Source organism: Heterodontus francisci, chromosome 36, assembly GCF_036365525.1.
Source record: "Heterodontus francisci isolate sHetFra1 chromosome 36, sHetFra1.hap1, whole genome shotgun sequence".
Classification (NCBI taxonomy): Eukaryota; Metazoa; Chordata; class Chondrichthyes; order Heterodontiformes; family Heterodontidae; genus Heterodontus; species Heterodontus francisci.
The window spans coordinates 7348821-7359396 of NC_090406.1; positions in this window are offsets into that span (position 1 = coordinate 7348821).

Below are 10576 nucleotides of genomic sequence, written 5' to 3' on the forward strand. Positions count from 1 at the left end.
CCCACCCCCCCCCCACCCCCAACCTGACCATACCCTGGGTCTTGACACAGGGCGAAATTGAGACGTCAGAGACAGGTGTGTTTTGTCCCGAACTTTGATTGGTCTCCTGAGTTTTTATGACACGGCCCAAAGATGAATTTAGGATTGTTCTCGGGCCTTCCTCAAGAGGTGAGAATGGCACCAATCGCACTCTTGACTCTTAGTCAGAAGGTCGTGGGTTCAAGCCCCACTCCAGAGACTTGAGCACAATATCCAGGCTGACATTTCCAGTGCAGTACTGAGGGAGTGCTGCACTGTTGGAGCTGCACTGTTGGAGCTGCCATCTTTCGAATGAGACGTCAAACTGAGGCCCCATCTGCCCTCTCAGGTGGTCGTAAAAGATCCCATGGCCTCTACTTTGAAGAACAGGGGAATTTCCTCCTGTGGCCTGGAGCTAATATTGATCTCTCAATCAACATCACAAAAAACATTATCCAGTCATTCTCACATTGCTGTTTGTGGGACCTTGCTGTGCACAAATTGGCATTTCCTACATTAGAACATTGACTCGACTTCAAAGGTACTTCATTGGCAGTAAAGCACTTAGGGATGCCCTGAGGTTGTGACAGATACTATAGAAATGCAAGTGTTTCTTTCGTCCCAGTCTGTTGTTGCTGTGGGCAACTGGATCACATCCAGTTTCTGGTGCTAAAAAATCTAGAGTCATAGAGTCATTTACGATACAGAAGGAGGCCATTCAGCCCATCGAGTCCAAGCCGGCTTTCCGCAGAGCAATTCAATCAGTCCTGCTCCCCTGATCGAGTCATTCTGGTAAATCTCCTCTGCACCCTCTCAACAACCCTCACATCCTTCCTAAAGTGTGGTGACCAGAAATGGACGCAATACCCCAGTTGGGGCTCAACCAGTGCTTTTAAACAGTCAGCATAACTTCCCTGCTTTTCTACTCTATGCTTCTATTAATGAAGCCCAAGATCCCATAGGTTTTACCAACCACTCTCTCAATATGTCCTGCTACCTGTAAAGATCGATGCACATGCACCCCCAGGCCCCTCTGTTCCTGCACACTCTTTAGAACTGTGCCATTAAGTATACATTGCCTCTCCCTATCCCTTTTGCCAAAATGCATCACCTCGCACATGTCTGTACTAAATTCCATCTGCTACTTGTCTGCCAATTCTGCTAGCTTATCTATGTCCTGTTAAGGGCCAGTCTATCTTTTTTCATGCAATGACATTCAATTTTCCTTAAAAAAATTGCCAATTGAATTTTGAACCATTGAAACCTATGTTGACGATTTGAAAAGGTCAATGCTACTTGCTTACACCTGTCAGGTAGAAAATCTAACTTTTATCCCAATGAGACAGAGAGAGAGAGAGAGAGAGATCCGAAATAGAGAGAAAAGTGCACCGTTTCTTTCCTAGTTCTAATTAGATTTTTTTTAAGTCACAAGTTGAGGTTTGAAAGCAAACAAAGCCTCTATGAGGTAAACAGAGAGGAAGGTAAGAGAGGAGTGGAGAGAAACTGGTTTTGGGTGATTTGGTTTCTACCCTCATGCCATCTGCCCAAGGGTGGGGGGTGGTGAGAGTGTGAAGGAGAGTGGATGGAAAATTAAGGGTGAGCTGGGTTGATAGCTGAGCATGCGAGTGTTGGGAATATGGTGGTTGAATGGATAGTTGAAAGGGGAAGGGATAATGATGATGGTGAGAGGGGTTAAGAAGAACACTCAGTGGGAAGGTGAAGGGGACACGATGAGAGTGTGGTGGTGAGGGATAGGTGACAAGGGCGGCACAACTTCCATCCCAATGCAGCCGGGCTCCTTTCCACACCCACACCTTGGGCTGCATTTTACTGACTCCTGGAGGTGGGCTCGGAGGCAGGGTGGGCCAGGAAAACTGCGGGGAGCCACGTCAGATCAGCTGCTTGACACGGTCCCTCTGTCAGGACATTTTGCCAATGGCAGGACCGGAAGCGGATCAGGCTCCAAGGAGGTAGGCAGACTATTTCTATAATTTAAGGCCCAATGAGGGGCCATTTGACAGTGCCTTTGGCATCTTGCCAATGGTGGGCCAACACCCGCTGCGTAAGGAAGCTGCCAGCTCAGGTTGGGGGGATGGTTTCACTGAAAAAGAGGGGGTCGCGGGCAGGAAAGGCAGCCCCAACGATTTCCCTGGAGAGGTTTCCCCTCCAGCACTCGGCCCTATAATCTTTTGGATTTTTTTATTGCTTACGTGCCATGGGCCCCAGGTCTCCTGGTTGCCTCAATAGCAATCACCTTGGATTGGGCCGACAGCTCTTGGGGTTGGATGCAGCCCGGGTCCCACTGCCCACTAAAGCTGAGTCAGCCCCTTGCTCTCGGTCCTGGTGACAGGATTTCTGCCTCATTTGCAAAATTCTGGCCTTTGTACATCCATATATCTGTGAACAGCCAAAATCCAACTGTGAACCATTCAGACCTCACAGTCACACTGTTTAATGTTGTTTCATTGTTCAGAAGACCACATGGTGGAGCTATTCCCCTTTTCCAAAGCTGTTGCTATGGAAATAGATGTAAGGCACATTGACCATTTAGAAATATGTTCACAGTATCATGGGGCCTCCAAGAGGACAGATGGGACCATAGACTGGCACAGCACTGAAACAGGCCCTTCAGCCCACCAAGTCTGTGCCAACCACCAGCCACCCATTTATACTAATCCTCCCTTAATCCCATATTCCCTACCACATCCCCACCATTCTCCTACCACCTACCTACACTTGGGGCAATTTACAATGGCCAATTTACCTATCAACCTGCAAGTCTTTGGGAGGTAACCCACGCGGTCACAGGAAGAACTTGCAAATTCCACACAGGCAGTACCCAGAACTGAACCCAGGTCACTGGAGTTGTGAGGCTGTGGTGCTAACCACTGCACCACTGGTTTAATGGTTCACAAAACTCACAATAGACAGCACCCTCAATAGTGCAGCATTCCCTAACTGGGCATGTCAGCCTGGATTATGTGCTCAGTTCTCTGCAGCAAGACTTTGCACAACATTCTGACTCAGAGGTAGGAGTTCTATAAACTGAACTATACCGATTTGTTAACTCTGATGAAGGGTCACTGACCTGAAACATTAACTCTGCTTCTCTCTCCACAGATGCTGCCAGACCTGCTGAGTATTTCCAGCATTTCTTGTTTTTATTTCAGATTTGCAGCATCTGCAAAAAGTATTTTGCTTTTATATATCCTGATCGTTAACTGAGATCGGGGGGCTGGGGGGTATTGGGGGGAGGAGGGGGTGGTGCTTGGGTGGGAGGGGTACAGGGTTGCTAGCATTATGGGATGTATTACCAGCAGAGAAGGCAGATGAGAGGATTATGGAGGGCTCATAAAAATTAATTCCTGGTTGAAAAAGGTTAGTTCCAGAATCACAGTTAAAGGAACTTGATGGGAGGTTTTGGAAAGGTAGGTTAGAAGAACAGGTGGCCTCTTCCTATGCCTGAAATATATTATGTAGAAGAGTGAGAGAGGGAGGCTTTTGAGAGTTCTGTATCTGCAATAGGGGTACAACTTTAAGAAGTTATATAAAATGTCAGAATGACTTAGGCAAGGCTTGAAGAGGTCATTAAACTTAATTGCCTTTAATCAAGAACGACTCCCGGCCTGTGTGGGTAAAAAGCCGGGAAATAGTTCAGTTGAGGAGAGGAGTTTTGGAAAAGAAGGAGCTGAGAGTGAGAAGGTACAGGCTGGATACTAATTACCGGCTCATTCATCGCTGCACTTAAAGACACAACTGTCATTGGTGAATAAACCTCAATTGTTGGAAGCTGTAGCCTGCGTGACTAATTGACTGCTGGGTCCTGGGCTTTCTTCAGCTTTTTACCGTTACTCTGTCATATCCACGTTATATCCAGAGCAAGGCAACATAACCTTAATATTAGAGCTAAACCATTCAGAGTGATGTCAGGAAGCACATCTTCACACAATGGGTAGCGGAAATCTGCAGGGTGACAGACAAAGGAAAGGGAGCGGGGATAATTGGCTAACTCTTTCAAAGAACCAGCACAGACATGATGGACCGAATGGCCTCCTTCTGTGGATGTGATTCCATGAAATCTGGAACTCTCTGCCCAAAATGCTGTTGTGGCTGGGGGTCAATTGAAAATTTCTAAATTGTGCTCGATAGATCTTTGTTGGATAAGGGGTATTAAACATTATGTATCAAAAGTGCATAGATGAAGTTAGCCATGATCTGACTGAATGGCGGCATAGGCTCAAGGAGCTGAATGGCCTCCTCCTGTTCCTACATTATGTCCTTCAGTTAGTTCCGGTTGTATTCAAAGGCGACATCACCTCCGTTCCTCGAACAACAACCAATATGTGTTTCAGTGGGGCAAGATAAAGTGGATAAGTGTGAGGTTATCCATTTTGGTCAGAAGAATAGAAAGGCAAATTATTATCTAAATGGAGAGAAACTTCAGAATGCTTCAATGCAGAGGGATCTGGGTGCCCTCGTGCATGAATCAGAGAAAACTAGTATGCAGGTACAGCAGGTAATAAGGAAGGCAAATGGAATTTTGGCATTTATTGCTAAAGGAATAGAGTATAAAGTAGGGAAGTGTTGCTGCAACTGTACAAGGCATTAGTGAGACCGCATCTTGGAGGCAGTTCAGAGGAGGTTCACTAGATTGATTCCAGAGATGAGGGGTTTGTCTTATGAAGAGAGATTGAGCAGTTTAGGCCTTTACTCTCTGGAGTTTAGAAGAATGAGAGGAGATCTAATTGAGGTATACAAGATGATTAAGGGGATTGACAAAGTAAACGTAGAGAGGATGTTTCCTCTGGTGGGGCAGTCTAGAACGAGAGGTCATAGTTTTAGGATAAGGGGGAGCAGATTTAAAACAGAGACGAGGAGAAATTACTTCTCTCAAAGGGTTGTGAGTCTGTGGAATTCGCTACCCCAGAGTGAGGTGGATGCCAGGACATTGAGTAAATTTAAGGAGGAGATGGACTGACGTTTGCTTAGTAATGGATTGGAGGGTTATGGAGAACGGGCAGGAAAGTGGAGTTGAGGCCGAGATGAGATCAGCCATGATCATATTGAATGGCGGAGCAGGTTCGAGGGGCTGAATTGCCCACTCCTGCTCCTAGTTCTTATGTTCTTATTACCCTTCACCCTAAACCCCCCCAAAATTCTTACCTTCATTTTCTCCACCCCCATCCCGATGTAATGTTTTGACAACTACATTGTACATATTGTTCACTTGAGGCTACCATGCACACACGAGCCAGCAGAGAGAGCTGAAAGTGAAAGTAAAACAGAATGATGTATGACTACAGCAGATCCCCAATTGTGGAATTAGTTATGTCAACCTCAAAAAAAGCAGTCATCCAAAGCTCGACCAGATCTTTGCCTTGTTTGGAATCCTTCAAATGGCAAGAAATGACAATGGACCCTCATTCAACAGCGATGAGTTCAGCAAATTCGCAAAGTACCTAGAGTTCACTCATAGGAAAATCACATCCTGTTGGCCAAAAGCTAATGGAAAAGTCGAATGATTTATGTGAACCTTGAAGAAAGTGATACATACAGCTACAGCTGAGAACAGGTCATGGAAGCAAGAACTATATCACTTTCTTCGTAATTACAGAACGACTCCTCGCTCGACTATTGGAAAACCTCCAGCTTTGCATCTTTGCACATCCTATGTGCACACATCTTTCTGAGCTACTCTGCAGAGCTAATGATCAAGATGTACATGAACGCGATCGAGAGCAGAAGGATCGGATTAAGGTAAATGTAGAGTGAAACATAAAATTTAGAGCTACACTGCTAAAGCCAGGAGATTAAGTACCATTTGTTGTGACCAACACAAAAGGATCAATGATCACTGCTAAGCATGATCACAAATCATCACAAGAAACATGTCATTCTTCAAAGCACTGAAAGCACCACTGGTAAGCACTGAATTCGATTCCGACATCGATATCTCTGATGACGAACGTGTGTCAATTGAGACTACACCTGACGTCAGATGATATCCCATGCGTGAGAGAAAACACCCACTGTACTTAGTTGGCTATGTTATGAAGTGAACTATTTATGTTCAAATTTATTGTTTATACCTTTAGCAACAAACCATTGAAACATGCTATGTCTCTCATTTACTAAGAAGGGGAGGGATGTAGTGAGTTGAGATTTGCATTGTATCTATTGTTCACTTGAGGCTACCATGCACACATGAGCCAGCAGAGGGAGCTGAAAGGGAAAGTGAAAGTAAAACAGAATAAAGAAGCCTCCATTATGTTTAACAGCATGCTGCTTCTGTCTCAGTCTTTGCCTCATATTTCTTACTAAACTTGGCTAAACCTAACTCCAGTCCTGACAGCATCACACCCAAAGGCACAGATACTTTCTTTTGGGTGTGGTTCCACGGAAACTGGCAATCCTTCCATTTCTCGCTCAATTGCCCATTCTTCATGCAGGTGCACTAGAAGTCACGGCAGGCTGTTTGGTCACGAGCGTTGCAACACAATCAAGGCCGATGTACAGAATTCACTTAGCAGCAGGAAACCCGGACAATTCTGTACCTTCCCCCCCTCAACTGCAGCACACCCCCCCCCCTCCGCTTAACCCAGAGGATGTTGAGGTCAAGGGCCATGCCCCAGCTCCGACCAAATGCCCCTCTGTCAGGACTGACCTCAGGACCTGTATGTATCAGTGCCAACTTGGTAGTCCATTCACAAAGTGAGCTGGGATGTCAGCCATGATTCAGTGGGCAGCACTCTTGCCTAGGACTCAGAAGATTTGTGGGTTCAAGCCCCACTCCAGAGACCTGAGCACAAATTCTAGACTGACACTTCAGTGCAGTACTGAGAGAGAGCTGCACTATCATTGGTGCCACCTTTCAAATGAAATATTAAATGGAGGCTCTGTCTGCTCTCAAGGGGAGATAAAACTCTCATAACGCTACTCAAAGAACAGCAGGTTTGTTCTCCTTGGTTTCCTGTCCAATATATACTCCTCAACCAACTCTAAACTGGTTGTTTAATTGATATTTGTGGGAGCTTGCTGTGCACAAATTGGCTGCCATGCTTCCTATATTATAACAGCGTACCAAAGTGCTTCATTGGCTGTGAAGCACTTTGGGATGCCCTGGGGCCTTGAAAGGTGCTACATTAATGCAAATTCTCCACTTTCGTGGAAAGAATAGAAAAGCAGGGTTTAAATGGAGGAGAGACACAGAATGCTACGATGCAGAGGGATCTGGGTGCCCTCACACATGAATCACAAGACGTTAGCATGCAAGTACAGCAAGTAATTAGGAAGCCAAATGGAATGTTGGCCCTTATTGCAAGGGGGATGGAGTATAAAAGTCGTGACGTCTTGCTACAACTGTACAGGGCATTAAAGTACTGTGCACGGTTTTGGTCTCCTTATTTAAGGAGGGATATACTTGCATTGGAGGCAGTTCAGAGAAAGTTCACTCGGTCAATTCCTGGGATGAAGGGATTGTCTTATGAGGAAAGGTTGAGCAGGTTGGGCCTATACTCATTGGAACTTAGAAGAATGAGAGATGATCTTATTGAAACATATAAAGATTCTGAGGGTAGTTGCTGAGAGGATGTTTCCCCTCCTGTGGGAATCTAGAACTAGGGGCACAGTTTTAAAATAAGGGATCTCCCATTTAAGACAGAGATAAGGAGGAATTTCTTCTCTCAGAGGGTTGTTTAATCTTTGGAGTTCCCTTCTCCAGAGAGCAGTGGAGGCTAGGTCATTGAATGTATTCAATGCTGAGTTAGACAGATTTTTGATCTATAAGGGGGGCTGATGGGGACAGGCAGGAAAGTGGAATTAAGGCCACAGTCAGATCAGCTATGATCTTATTGAATGGTGGAAGGCCCAAGGGACTGAATGGCCTACTCCTGCTCCTATTTTGTATGTTCTTATGTAAATTCTTTCCTTGAGCTATAAGGTGTCCTCTATGTGCAGTCTTATTTGACACATAATTATTTTTAAAAGTATATGATTTTATTTTGACCTTTTTTTTTATATAAACCAAAGCTGAATCAAATATAAATGCAGCAAAAACAGAAAGTCAATTCTAAACATCACAAGGCAATGTTTTCTACTGCGATAATCCTGAGATGTAAAGTGCAATGGTCAGTGTAATTAGCAGCTTTCATTTGGGATTTGCGGAAGAATTTCCATTCAAGAATGTCAGAAAGTCAAAGTTGCATTTCAATGGCACCTTTAACACAAAAACAACCACACAAGGTACTTCACCAAGAGGGGTGAACAGTGAAATTGGTAAAAAGGTACTGAATAATCAATGCCCAGCCACAGTGTCAGAGTTCAGAGCATCCAAAAGCTTGGTTAAAAAAATGGAACATGGGAACATTAGAAATAGGTACAAGGCAGTCATCGCTTCGAGCCTGTTCTGCCATTCAATTAGATCATGGCTGATCCGCATCTCAATTTCTTTGACCTGCCTTAGCTCCACATCCCTGGACTCCCAAACAAAAATCTACCGACCTCAGTCTTGAAAATTTCAACTGACCCCCAGCATCTGCAGCCAGATTTTCTCTACCCAGTGCGTGGAAAAGGCGCTTCCTGATCTCAATCCAGAATGGACCAGCTCTAATTTTCAGATTTTGCCCCTTTGTTCTGGACTCCCCCCCCCCCACCAGAGGATATCATGTCTCTCTATCTACCCGATCAAATCCTTTTAACGTTTTAAATACCTTGATTAGATCACCCTGCAATCTTCTAAACTCAAGGGAGTACAAGCTAAGTTTATGCAATCTGTCCTCACAATTTAACCCTGGCATCATCCTAGCGAATCTGTGCTGCACGCCCTGCAAAGGCCAATCTACCCTTCCTGATGTACGGAGCCCAGATTTGCTGCAACAACTTGTCCCATTTGCAGATTTAGCACAGGTCAGTTTGCAGCACAAGCCTTGGATCAATAAGGGGTTTCTAACAAAACACAAGGACACATCGAAAGCACAGGAAAATATATTTACAACAATGTCACAAAATGTTGCCCTCTTGTTTACTTGATCACCATCCTTCTTCCAATCAATACTTCCTTTTCAGAACCTGTCACATATTAGCTCTTCCTCTCCTTGTCCTAATTAGCATGGTTTCAGCACAGCTCAAACTACCAGCAGATCAGGTTTTTAAGGATGGTATTAATTTTTTAAAAGCCTGGTGTGAAAGAAACCTTGGTGTGTAGAATCGAGCTGTTATATCATCTCAAATTCTTTGATTATATCATCTTGTCAGAATTACTATTCCAGACTACAACTCACTCCTGATACCAACTGCTCTGTGCATTAAACTTCTAAGCCCCTCGATTAGATTCCAGTCTGTAACTCACTCCCGAGTGTCTGTTATTCCATATATAAACCCCACACCCCCAAAACCCCTCATTAGATTCCAGCCTGTAACTCACTCCCAGATAGCTATTTTTCTATAAATAAACCACCCAAACCCCTCGAATCGATTCCAGCCTGTAGCTCACATGCAGGTATTTGAAATTCTTTTCTCCCCTAGTTGTCTCTCCCCCTCTCCTGAGGATAATGGCTGTCGCTGGGGTACACTTCCACGGCCCTGATCTGTCCTGCAGTATCTCACCAAATTTCCATTCTCCATGTGGAGTATGGGTTAAGTGGCTATTTGACAATGGGGGCATCACAATGAAGACCAATACTAACCAGATTCAACAGGTCCCAGTGCATGGGATTATTGGATAATGACCAGAAGCTGGAATCATGGCGAGCCCAGTAACAACAACAACAACTTGTATTTATATGGCACCTTTAATATAGTAGAAACGTCCCAAAGAGACACACAGGAGCGTTTCCAAACAAAATTTGACACCGAGCCACATAAGGATCTATTAAGGGAGATGAACAAAAGTTTAGTCAAAGATGTAGGCTTTAAGGAACGTTTTAAAAGGGAACAGAGGTAGAGCGGTTTAGGGAGGGAATACCGGAGCTTAGGGCCCAGGCAGCTGAAGGCACGGCCGCCAGTGGTGAAGTGATGAAAATTGGGGATGTGTAAGAGGCCAGAATTGGTGGAGCACAGAGATCTTGGAGTGTTGTAGGTCTGTAGCTTTACAGAGATACAGAGGGGTGATGATGGATGCAAATGTATATTTGGCTAGCTTGTCTTTATTTATACACCCAGCTGGGGATGAATGCTTAACAGTGATAGTTATTGACAGTGACTCAGTGGGTAGCACTTTCACCTCTGAGTCAGGAGGTTGAATGTTCACGCCCCACACTGGAGACTTGAGCATAAAATCTATGCTGACACTCCTAGTGCAGTACTGAGGGAGTGCTGCACTATTGGAGATACTGGCTGGAATTTTATGTCAGGCCGGAAGCCCCGCTCACCGGTAAAATCAATTGGTGGTGAGCCCCCGTCAGCTGGGCTTGCAAGCCACACAGTAATTTTACATAGCCCAGGCCCTTAATTGGCCTCAGGCGTAACTTCCGCCCCTCTGAGGCAGGAAGTCCCGCCTCCAAGAGCTGCTGGCCAATCAGCGGACCAGCAGTCCCAGCAGTACCACTGGGAGCTGTGGCCA